Source organism: Triturus cristatus, chromosome 4_1 (genome assembly GCF_964204655.1).
Source record: "Triturus cristatus chromosome 4_1, aTriCri1.1, whole genome shotgun sequence".
In the NCBI taxonomy this organism is placed as follows: domain Eukaryota; kingdom Metazoa; phylum Chordata; class Amphibia; order Caudata; family Salamandridae; genus Triturus; species Triturus cristatus.
The window spans coordinates 530,000,491-530,013,794 of NC_140585.1; the positions used below are offsets into that span (position 1 = coordinate 530,000,491).

Consider the following 13,304-nt stretch of genomic DNA (forward strand, 5'->3'; position numbering starts at 1 on the left):
CTATCTATAGTAGATGCTACATCACCATATAAGCAGGTGTCATTACCAATAAGGCAGGCCTACTGGCACCACATCAGTAAAAACGACTACATGTCATAATTCAGCATTGCACCATCATTAAAATCAGTGGGAAACATATGAATACTCAAAAGCAACCATGATAATGTAATACATTGCAGTGACAACATCAACATTATCCCAAATTAAAAATGTGTGTTGGAAAGTGGATTATTAGTAGTGAGAAGTAGGGACCTATCACTAGTAATACACAATAAAAGGTTCAGTCCAGGTCTCAAGAAATTATTCCTTTGCTCAACCCTTGGTAGCTGGCAAGGAGCAGGCAGGCTTAATTTAGGAGACAGGTTTGTAAAACATTTAAAAACACCAATACATTAAATAAGTAAGACACAATACACAATAAAATTCCAACACCAACTTATAAAGATAGGTTATAATTTTAGAAAAAATAGACACCAAAATGACAAAAATCCAATCTAGGGAACCAGAGACATGTATTTAAAAAAACATAAACACTTTATAGTGGTTAAAAACGAATAGCCCCAACTTGTGCATCTGGTCACTCTTCCCCAGGACAAAGTCAAAGTTTGAGGCCGACCACGATGGAGCCTCAGTCAGATACACTAAGGGGCATATTCACAAGAACGTGTGATAACTACCGCAAGAGTAGCGTAACGTAACTTTCAATATCGCAGCCCATTGCGGGAAAATAACCCTGTGTCAACGTTGAATTCACAACATGACGGTACCATGTGATAGTCTGCCCCCACCGCGGACAATGTCTGCGATACAACCACCCCGACGGAGATAAAAATACAAACCCCAACACCAGAAAACCTGCGATGAGCCCTTCCGCAATGAGGAAAGCAGGGATAAGCAGCGCGAGGGCAGCAAATTCACGCGCAATGCGGGAACAAGCACTAGAACAGCATACGGAAAATGCCACTGAACAAAATACAGCTACAGCGGAGTACCACGGATGCACCCTGGCCAACTGCAGAGGACAACATGCACACCACAACATCCAAGCACCGTGGAAAGACAGAACCGACAGGCACACCGCATGAAAGAGACCAGTGGCAGACAAATCAGAGCCGCAGGAGCGATACACCCACCGTGCAGCATACGCACATAAGCAGAAGTGCATCTCGACATTGGCAACATCCGGTGCAAACACAAACCCCTCCACAACTGAACACAGGACACAACTGGATCGGCAAATGTGCACAACCAGGCAAACCACATCTGTAACCCCAGGGATATGTAACATGACAATGCATAATTCCAACCTGTAACCTGCAAATATGTTTATTCACACATGCAGTTCAATTGGACATCTACTACTGTCCCATGATTGCCACGGATGGACAAAATGTGTTGTGTTCATGAGAAGTAGGTGTCAATGATGTAGTTCCTATGGGCCATTCCTGCCGCAGCTGCAGTGGGATATGGGCCACCAGCCCCATCATCATCATCATCCGGTACCTCTGGAACTGGGATCCATGGGGCCCTGGTGCGAACACAGATGTTTTGCAACACACAACATGCATCTGGCACACGACATCCGGGCTGCACAGGAGCTTCCGACCTGTGCAGTCCAGGCACCTGAAACGTGACTTCAACACGCCAAATGTGCTTTCAACGATGCCCCTGGTGCATATGTGGGCCGCATTGTACTGCCTCTGGGCGGGTGTGTTCGGGTCCCGGAGGGGTGTCATCATCCAAGGGCAGAGTGCATATCCTTGATCACCTGTGACAGTGCAGGGAGAAAAGAGTCAATACTTGGTTTGGCAGGATGTGATGGCAGGCCCACCAATTCAGTGATGCCTGTGCTGACTGTGTGTGGAGTGAGTGTAAGCCAGCCCTCAGGGAGTAGCTGGTGCTGGCAACAACTCCAACAGTCATCAGTCACTCAGACATGCAATGTCAGAACCACAAGGGGGGATGACTCGAGTCACACAGGGCCAGTGGCCCCGGATGCACAGCGGCCGACACGGGCCCACCGCCATGGGATGCTGACCTGCAGGAGAATGGGGCACGGTCATGAGGGCAGAGCAGTGCCTCACGTGTCATGGCTGCATTTCGCATCTCCACACGTCAAGCCGTTGTGTGGCTGTGGTGCCATGAAATGTCTATTGGGTGCAGGAGTAGCCCAGGATGACCATGGAGTGGTGTGGTTGTGTCTGGTAAGTGGACGTATAGTCTGATATGTCAAATGTGGCTTGGTCACGTGTGCATCCCCACAGATGTGCCTTGTGCATTGGTGGCTGTAGGATGTGTGGTGTGTTGATTTGGTACTTACCAACGAGCAGTCCTGTTCTATATGTGCCATCCTGGAAGCGCTGGTTGATGATGGACTGTCGGAAGATGAAGGAATCGTGCACACTGCCTGGGTAGTTTGTGATGACATTGGTGAAGAGTCCCGGGTGGTCCACTATTGCCTGCACATTGATGGAATGCGTGTGCTTTGTGTTGCGGTACTGGTGTGCAGTATCCGCAGGGGGCACAAGTGGAACATGTGTGCAGTCAATTGCCCCCAACACGGCCGGGAATCCGGCTATGGCGTAGAAGCCTTGTTTTGTCTCCAGCTGTTCCTGCGCAGTGTTGGGGAAGTGAAGGTACTGAGGTATGAAGCTGAGGATGGCATCCAGGACAGGTGTCATGAACTTTGATAGGGCTGGCTGTGAGACTCCTCCAACTCTGGCAGTTGTTGGTTGGAATGTCCCAGAGGCCAACAGGTGCAGCACAGCCAGCAGCTTTGTCTGAGGTGGGATGTTGGTTCTCCGCTGTGTTGGGACCGTCAGCCTGTGGGCGATGTGTGTCATGATGCGGAGAATGGTTGTCCTTTTGAGCCTGTAGTGGGCAATGACTTCTGCGGGCGTTAGATCTGTGAGGGTGGGGCGTTTTTGGTAGGTCCGCTGCCTTACTCTAGGTTGCCTCTGTGGTGGTCCCTTCCGGTGGGGTGGCGGTGCTGGGGGTGGTGGCGGTGGGTGTTGTTACCCTGTTGGGGCTCCAAGCTGCATGATGAGTAGCTCGATGGCGTCGTTTGTTCTTCGGGTATGGCTGTGTGCGGGGCTCTGTTGCCTACTGCAGGTAGGCATCTGTCTTTACACCTGCTTTAGGCAGGTGTTAAACACCTTCGGCCAGCGTGGTTTATTGCCTATTTTTGGTTCGCTTCTCAGTTCTGTCAGTTCGTTGTGAAAGTGGTGTTGTTATTTTTTCATGTGTTTTTGCACGGGAACGCCTACTCTGCATCTCATTAGTGTTAGTTGGTGGTGGCCGCCATGGTGTTAGATTTTGGGGCTGTTATCGTGGGAATACTGGCGATGTCTGCAGTTTGCACCTGCTTGTGAATAGGGTGTTAAATCTCTCTCCACTTTTGTTGCGTTAAGGTGGAGATAAATCGGAGATACCTCCTTGTGAATCTGCCCCTAAGTGGGAGGCTTTGGTCAAAATGTACTATGCACTTATAAACTTTTCTGGAGGATTTTCTCTCGACTTCGAGCGGGCCTCTTCAGCAGACTGGATTTGCAGGGCTTTGTCGGTTTGGTCAATCACGAACCCTCGGTCAACTCTTGGAAGTCTTGAGCTCTGTAGATTTCTGCGGGCCAAACCTGAAATCCAGTCAGGGTCGCGGTAAGACATCTTATGGAGTTTTTTCCAAAATTTGCTTCAAAATTCTCCAGAGGTCTGGAACTACTTTCTGAAGTTCTTCTTGTGGGTTCTAAGTATCCAAAACACCGACCCCAGGGTCTAGAAGCTCTGCAAGGCTCCTTGGGATGTTGATACTTCAATTCCCACAATGCACTTTGCTAAACCCTTAAAACTCCACTGGACGTACTCCAGGATGGAGACCACTTGGTGGAGATGATGCAGGTAGGCTCTGTTAACCTGTAGCTTCCAGGGAGTCCAATTCTTAATCTTTGTTAAGCCAGGCAAAGTCCTTAGAGCTGTAGTATCAGATTATGCAGCAGGTGCAATCCTTCAGAGTGCAGACCTTTGGGTGCAGATCAGGGTTCCAGCAGGGCAGTCATTCTCCTTGTTGTTTCAGCCAGTAGATTTGAGTTGCTTGGCAACTCTTCCATATTTATATAGTGTTCATGGGCATCAAGCAAGCGGGCACCCCTGACCAATGGAATGCAGGGTGCCACCCTCAGGTATGACCACTTCCTCCAAAAGTGTGGCATATTCTTGTCCCAGAAAGCACTAGTCTCCCAGAAGCTATAATGGAGAAACATTCTCCTGGAGGGTTAGATCTGGCTAAGCCAATCCACTGGTGTGGCTACAATTCCCTAACACTCCCCCTCCCAGTCCCTTCACTAATCTCATTACAGGGGCTCCTATGTGGCTGGTGGTGCAGAATGAGAGAGTGAGCCTGTGCTGTCCTAAAGTTTCAGTCTTCCTGCTCCACCCCCATTCTGTATTTTGCTTCTGTAGTTCTCCACTCACAAGAAATCCACTGTCTCTCTAGCAGGCAACTTCACACCTCATTAAAACAGCTTGGTTTAGCCTTGCAGAGGCTGGCAAATCAGAATCAGGAGAGGGCAGCTGCAAGGCTGGATTTTGGCATATAGAAACAAAAGTTCTATAACTTATTTTCTGTAATAGTTATTATAAATCTAACAGTGGCAAGTTGTTGGATTTATCATAACTTTCAATGACATTTCTGGCTCACTCCTGTCAATATTTATACTTAAATAAAATATTATCTATCTTATCCTATCGAGTTAGTTTTCTACAACAGGGAAAATGAAATTGGCATGTGTTTCTCTCACTAGGGCATATAAAACATATTTTATAATGTCCCTGCTTATAGTTACAGGGCACCCTACCCCTAGAGCAAATAGGGGCGACCTCGGGATGATTTATATTTAAAAAATAAGGTCGTTTTAGACTTTGGAAATCTTTTAAATCCAAAGTCAAATTTGCATATAACTTTACAGTAAAGGCAACCTGAAAAGCAGTTCTACCTTTAGAATGACAGCAGGCAACACAGTAGAGCACGTTTAAGTACATTAAGTTACTGGGCCTCTAAACCTACATGCCCTATTATATACTAGGGACTTCCAGCTAGGCTGTCTGTACCAATTGTAATAAAACCTGATTATCATATACCTTATAATCAGAGCACCAGCCCTGGGTTTGGTAAGCAGAGCCCAGGGCACAGTCAGAATCAGTTACCACCAGTATCCTGCAAAAAATGGGGGTTAACAGTGCAAAAAGGATGACTTTCCCAATATGTGTTTCTGAGTCTTTCTTTAATTGTTATCAGCTGCAACTGCATCCATAGGACCCATCACATGGAGTCCCTGTCCTCCCAGGTATATGTGCTCTAAGAATTCTTGAATGTAGACAGAATGTCTCCCAGGGTCATACCAATAAGGCCTCATGAGCTGCATGGAAGTTAGTTTAGAGGGGACAGCACCTCCTGAAGCCCCCAAACATACTTCAACCATGTTGGTGTTGTTCTTGCCATTCCTGGGGCCATCACAAAGAAAATATGCCAATTGTAGCCCCCTTGTGGTTGATTATGGCATGCTACATCACCTGATCTGTGAATATGTTATGAGTGGCTTCCTGCTTGCCCAATGTGGAAAGTCACAACCCTTTTTTTCTTTTCCTTTAACATTCCCTGATTCCTGTGCCCACCCAACATCCAGAGACTGACCTTAGTGGGAATCATGGTGGATCCCCAATGCCCCTGAGGACCCCTAACCATGCATGCCCCTTCTATACAGTATGTTGGAGCTGGCATCTTTCTTTCTGCTCCTGCCACAACAGGAGCAAGTTCTTCTGGCTCCACCTTTAGTCAGGAGTTGTGCATTTCCCCCTGCATACGACGCACTTCAGCATGCTCTCATTTTGTGCTTGGTTCCCACAGAGGTCCAGGCTGTTTCTCGGGCTTGTAGGGCCAGTTTTCTCAATCGTGGGTTCATTTAGCTCCAGTTGGCCAGCCTTAGCCACAGGAGGATTTTCTACAGGCATGCTGTCTTCTACAGACCCACCTTTTTGTGAGGAGCTCAATTTTTGCTACCCCGTGTGCCAGACCAGTCCTCTGCCTGAGCGCCTGGTGCTCTCTTCTGCTTGGGTGCATCTTCCACAGCCCCTCCATGGCCAGCTAGTAGAACACTCTCTCTGTGCAGCTTCCCAGGTCCCAGATTCTCCTGGGTTCTTTAAGGGTACTTGTGTCCCAGCAGAGTCAAGGGTCAGTTCACAGAGGTCCCAGTGGAAGCATCTAGGATACGTAACAGATCCATTCTCTGAACTGCACCTCAGGAGGCATAAGAGGGTCAGTGCCACTGGCCCTGGAGAGACCAATACTAGTCCTGGGAGTTATTTGGAGACAAAGTTCCAAAGTCCATCCTTACAGGGCATCAGGTTGCTTCTCCTTCCAGCTGTGCATACTTTCGGCGTTGGTGCTCCCTGGTACAGTGTCTTCTTCTCTTCTTTACTTTGTAGAGGGATTATTAAGAGGGGTGGAAAGGCTTAGAAGCCAGGCATCCATGGTCATTCTCATGGTGCCACATCATCAATCTACCTCTTTCCCAAACCTCCTCTCCTGCATAGTATTCTGGGGCAACCAAAAACGGATAGTTCAAGTTGTCTGTGGGACGAGCTCCCTTGAGAGCCATCAGCTTTGCTCCTAACTGACATAGTAGCCTGAGCCCTCCCACTGCAACTTAAAAGACGAGCTCCTCCTGTATAGGCTTCAGTGTTCTGGCCTTCCCTTTTGTTTCAGTGGGGCTGGGCTGGGCTGCCCCAGCCGAGGTGTAGTGTGACACGTTAATTCACAGATACAGATTTTTTCTTCACTCCTTCCCTTTCCAGGAACTAGGTTAAGTACTGTTAATTGATCTTTTGTGTAGGGAAGCCTTTCATCCTCCTGATGGAGAGCTTAGTAATCACCTTGGCCCAGAAGAGGGGACAATACACTGGAATTTGATTATGAACAGAGCCAGGAAACTATGACAAATATTATAGTGTCAGGCGTTGTGTATATATCATGTTAGGGAGTACAGTTTTACAACTGAGGTACATGTTTACCCCTAGATTGGTACCTCTCTGGACCCTACAGTCCTAAGTGGAGCAAAACTGTATTTTAATGCAGATTTCACCTATAATGTGTAATAAAGTGTAAGAACTACAGACCGTCACTAAGCACTACGGACCTAAACTATGACTACCCACTCACATTATGAAGCCTACCCCAAGTCAGTACCAAACCCTGAAGAGTCCCTTCTGCGATAGGCTACCTGTGTACAGATACAGGGCTGCACTATATGGTAGTCTCACACACAAAGCCTGTACATGTGTGGGCACCCATTTTCTGATGTATTTTGTATATAACCAGCCCACATCCTTTTAGCCTAGCTGTGGAGCAAATATTCAAAAACCAGTTAGTGTGCAAATTGCACATCCCTGGTTTGGAAAAATAGACAATACAATGGGCTAGTTGTCTTCTGTTTCATTTCTCAAAGACTGTAATTGTCACCATCGGTTATGTTTTCCTGATGAGGCATTCACTTATAATCCAGGATTTGGAGATCCTATAGCCAGATAATTCCCTGAATGGAACCTTAAGAAATCTACCCTTTTCATATGTTTTCATGTTTTTTTTATTAACCTAGATTACTTTATTTTTTACCTCTGTGCAGTGAGAGACTGCCAAGCAGCCCTCATTGCATGTGTTTGCTACCTACATCATGGCACTTGTAGCCATTTTGAGAAACTATTCAGCATATTTGACTTAGGTATGTGGAGAGCACACACCGCACAATTGGCATACAAGTTAAATTCCCAACGTGGGCTACAGCAAAGCTTCCACCAAACCTCAAGGCATGGGCTGAAAAACAGCCTTTCAAATGGATCTCCCACTAGTTTCATGTGTCTGATGCCCGCTTTAGCCACATCAAGTTGATGGGAGGTAGGGTAGAACCAGATGCCCAGCTTTGAGGCACAAGCAACACAAGTTTGATAAAGTAAGTGGAGCCTGCACACTCCTCTGCCTCAGAGTTACATTGAAATAAAATGTAACCAAACCAAAAAAAAACAATAAAGAACATGACCTACAGATTTAAAATTAAAAAAGAAAGGGTGACAGGAACCCCAAATTTAAAATGAAAAATAAGACCAATTTGACCACAAGTAAGCATAAAATGCCATAAGGTCCTTGAGGAGGGTTGCCAGTGTGGTGCAGCCATGCTTCCAGTGGCCCTGTGAAGTTAGTGGGATTAGAGCAGAACCTTTTGCCTATGACAAGAGTTGTGCAACCTTGTGAAGTAAAGTGGGAGAGAGTCAAGAACATGCTGTTTCTAAGAGAATCCCTCTTTTCGAAAAAAGTGTAATGCTCAGCATATTGCATATTTCCGAGCAGTTTCAAAACCCACGTTTGTATAAGTTTGTCTTGGGAGAAGCTATGAAAACCTTCCTTGCTGCATTTTATTAATTGCTGAAAATATTTGCCATTGACAAACTGATTTTAATTAATAAATGTCACAAGAATACTTTCTTGAAATCTGGCTGTCTTTTCTAAGCCAATTAAAAACAGTTTGCCAAATCTAGCTGCTGAGTTTTCTTCAGTGTAGAATAATTAGAATTGTTCACACGTCCCTCCGATCCAGTAAAGTGGCAGGAGGTATTAATTACTGTAGAAGTTGGGGGTCCATACGAAAAACTTACCTCATTCTCCGGTTGTCTTCCCACTTCAACCGTGACCTGAAGAAGAGAAAATAAACATTAAAATAAAAAAGGGATTAGATTCAGGCAGAAAGAGAAAGAAGACAGAAACAACAAGCATTTGCAATGCAATAGGTCTCGCATTTACGCGAGTTTAAGCTATTGGCATTGTATTGGCATTGTAAATGACAATGCCTTTTATTTGTTTTAGAAACGAAAACAAAAATAAAAAGAATTGTTATTTGCAATGTCAATAGCTCAAACTCGCGTAAATGCGAGACATATTGCATTGCAAATGCTTGTTTACCTCCTTTGCAGGATCATTAGTGGTGGTTGTTCGACCCTAAGAGCCATCCAAGGAGGACTTCCTGCTCTTCCAGTGGGGTTTGTCGCTGTAAATCTCACCTTAGTGTAGGTGTAACCCCTATTGGCTCAGTAGGGCTTTCCCCTTCTCTAGGTAGCAGCTGTATGTTACATTTTGGAATCCGAATGATGTATGCACAAGAAACACTTATTACATATATTTAACTTTATATTTATATAGGGGATTTAAGTTCAGACAAAAGTATTTTAACATTGTATACTTCCCATCTTTGTTGTTACAATCTGTGCAGAGTATCAGAGTTTATGTTTTCTAAAAGGAGGTTTTTACATTTAGGACGCTATGTTTAGTATTAGGATGAAGAGATGGTGCATTAGTGGAAGGGGAGAGTGTGCTGGACTAGGAGGAAGCAGAGCACCTGTTCAGAGCAGTGAGAGCAGCTGATGAAGAGATGGTGCATTAGTGGAAGGAGCAGTGTGTGCTGGTATAGGACTGATCACAGCACCTGTTCAGAGCAGTGAGATCAGCGGATGAAGAGTTGGTGCATTAGTGGAAGGGGGAGTGTGTGCTGGTCCAAGACTGAGCAGAGCACCTGTTCAGAGCAGTGAGAGCAGCTGATGAAGAGATGGTGAATTAGTGGAAGGAGCAGTGGGTGCTGGTATGGGACTGAGCACAGCACCTGTTCAGAGCAGCGACAGCAGCCGATGAAGAGTTGGTGCATTAGTGGAAGGGGGAGTGTGTGCTGGTCCACGACTGAGCAGAGCACCTGTTCAGAGCAGTGAGAGCAGCTGATGGAGAGATGGTGCATTAGTGGAAGGAGCATTGTGTGCTGGTATAGGACTGAGCACAGCGCCTGTTCAGAGCAGTGAGATCAGCGGATGAAGAGTTGGTGCATTAGTGGAAGGGGGAGGGTGTGCTGGGCCAGGAGGGAGCAGAGCACCTTTTCAGAGCAGCGAGAGCAGCTGATGAAGAGATGGTGGATTAGTGGAAGGGGGAGGGTGTGCTGGTATAGGACTAAGCACAGCACTTGTTCAGAGCAGTGAGATCAGCTGATGAAGACATGGTGAATTAGCGGAAGGGGGAGTGTGTGCTGGGCCAGGAGGGAGCAGAGCATCTGTTCAGAGCAGTGAGAGCAGTTGATAAAGCGATGCTGCATTAATTGAAGGGGTAGGGTCTGCTGCCACTCAGACCCACCAGTCCTGCTTCATGGCAGCTGCTGGTTGCAGAGGGTCAAGTAGCTGGGATCACAAAATAAGCGCTGCTGAGATTTCACGGATTGGGTAATAACAGAAACATGAGGTTTGGGAAACAACCTCTTCTTCCTCTTTCTTTTCGAGAAATCTCAGAACAGATCGAGAAGATTATTGCCCAAAGGAAGCCCGGGGGATTATAAATACAGGGTGTCGGTGGGTGCCAGGTGCCGATCCGTGGGGGCACAGACACTGGAGCACAGCACTTTGCGCACAGTGACGCCATGAAGACGTGCAGCATCGGTGGTGCTCAAACCCTGCTCCTGCTCCTTGCCCTCTGTGTGGCAGCTTGTGCACAGGTAAGAAGTGTCGTCTGCTAGGAATGTACCCCTGTCAAGGGCACCTGCTGTCTGTGGGCACCAGAGGGGCAGGTGGGCAGACGGTCATGTGGGCTGCAATGCTGGGGCTTAGACCCTGCTCCTGCTCCTTGCCGTCTGTGCAGGAGCTCTTGCACAGGTAAGAAGCATTGTCAGCAAGCACAAGAGGACAGAGAGGTTCTCATTTCCTATTGATTTTCTGCCAGTTACGGGATTAGTCGAATAAGAACGGTTACCACTGTAGTGTGCATGTGAATCTAAAACATACATGTTGTATATGGAAAAAGTGATTTCCCTAGGACAGTTGATTTGCAGCGGGTGTTAAAGATTCACATAGCACCATGTAACATGGAGTTTAGCATCTGCACGCTGCATTCCGAAACGGAAAAGGAAGCGAGCGCATAACCTAAACTGATGTTTATTGGAGATGTTGTCGTGCGTAGCATGTGGCCGAAACTAGAGACTTGGGAAAAGAATAACAAAGTGCTTATTCCAAACAAACCACTAGATGGCAGGACAGTGCTTAGTATGGAAGAATGCAACAAGCTGTAAAACTGGTGGCTAACGGGCAAAACTAGAATAAGCAGCCGCGAGGAAAGAAGGAGGGGGCCACGCCCCCAACCAGATGGCCCACTGCACGCAACAGCCAACAGAAATCAAGAAAACAACCGCAATACCAAACTTAAACCAATCACGAGGGGCAGGAGAAATTCCACGGAGGTGAAGCCAATATACAGATTACTTTAAGGCTCGCTGAGACAGCGCATGCATGCGCTGCCAAGGCGAGACCTAAAAACAGGACTTCCCTGCCTCCTCCAGGGCATGATTCCCTAAGGAGAAAGAGAGGGATACTGCTGGGAGGCATAAGAGAATTGTAAATTGATACTTGTATAGCGCACTACTCACCTGCAAGGGTCTCAAGGCGCTTGTACGAATACCGCTGTGGAACCCATCATGGCTTTCCCTGTGAGGCGTCCACTCCTGGGCACCCCCAAGGTGGAGGCCAGTCATCCTTAGCGTTGTGGGGGCTGTTGTGGAGATTAAGCAAGCTATTGCCCAGAGTTGCAGAGTGGGACTCCATGATTGGAATGGCACGAGGCAAGAATTATCAGGTCTGTGGAATTTTTGAGCCCAAGACCCTCCGAGGCGGGGAATCGAACCCTGGTCCCGGGCTAGACCTCTGCATCAGGGTCTGCTGCTCTAATCATTGAGCCACACTTCTCCACTAATCATTGAGCCACACTCTCCATCAAGAGAGACGGGGAGAACAACCCATGCATTCCAGGAGCAGAGATACTGCAGAAAGACACCGGACGAGGACTCAACCATGCAAGAGGAAGCCTCATACAGAGACCCCCACTCCCTCACCACTGTCCTGACAGGAGAGGTGCCAGGCCCCCATTACACTCACGGAGGAGCGTGGCTTACTGAGGCCGGTGCACGGTTGCATTGCTGGAGATGGCGTGAAGAGAAGGGATGAGAAGCAGTATGTAATTGAGCCCTAAAAAAAAGAACCGAGAAATAAAAAACAGACCAGACAGAGACAGTAATTTTTATTTGTATTTTAATTGGTTTTGTTGTTTGTTTACACCTGACTAGTTAAAGGCTGTTTTACACCGAAAGAGATAACGAGAAAAGTCTAAGGAAAAGACATTGTAAAACACAAGTGTAGGAGAGTAGGATCTGCTTCACATGGGTACCCCCACTTTTTGCTGGTGTTTCACTGTTTTTCGACCATAGTCTGGCTGTGGCCCTGCTAATCAGGACCCCAGCCTAGCTGCTTCCTCTCTATAATGGTTTCCATGTACATTAGGTACATTTCTAATTGGATTCTGGAGTGCCTTATAAGCCCCTAGTTTATGGTATACTATGTACCTAGGGCATAGGTACCTCAGAGGCCTACCAGGGGCTGAAGTATGTAATATGCCACCCCTGGGAACCACTCCAAAATGACACAACAGGTCTGCTTCTGCAGCCTGGGTAAGGTGGTGCCTGCACCCCTTACTGTGGTATAGGCTACCTATACCACTACCTTTGCACACACATATAAAAACTATAAATCACTCCTATGACAGGCCTTGACAATCCTGAAGGCAGAGTGCTTGGTTTTTATGCAAGAGGGTGCCCCTGCATGAGTAGAGCCCCTCTGCAGCGTTCGGAGTACCTCCTCTGATGCTGTTTGTGGTGCAGCCTGACCATATACTTTTAAGTGCATTATAACCTCGCGGTAAATGCTAACTTTGGACTGGCTGCACGAAAACATGTGGTGTTTCGTGTCAAATGCTTTGGAATACTACCCCCCCCCATGCCAGTTCTGGCGGCGGGGGTAGAATTCCACCCTTCTAGAGGGAGAGACATGTTCACACTGGTCTACCCGGTAAAGACTTTCTACAGCCCTGGCATCACAAAATGGATGCCACTGCCACAGACACGGGTCTGGCCTCCTGCTGCTGACCGAAACTCCATCAGGGGAGGTCTGGACAATAGGTTTCCTGTCCCAGGGAGGTGTAACCACCTCCCCAGACAGGCAGATGTGTATTGGGGCTGGGCGGGAGCACTCTCTGGTGCTTTGAAGTCCTGCACTGGGGGCACACTGGGTGTCCCTGTGCATAGTCCAGTTCAAACCGGTTGCAGGGGCTACCTGCCCCTGCTCTGGCACGAAACTGGACAAAGGAAATGGGTGTAACCAACCCTCTTTCCAAACCCTCCCATAGGTGGGTC

At 47.3% G+C, this 13,304-nt stretch overlaps 1 protein-coding gene across 2 annotated transcripts in view; it reads left to right on the top strand.

Moving 5' to 3' along the window:
- Positions 1–13,304, top strand: part of LOC146855188 (uncharacterized) — a 1,301,788-nt gene that overhangs the window by 508,842 nt on the left and 779,642 nt on the right. The gene's annotated exons all lie outside the window — the stretch shown is intronic.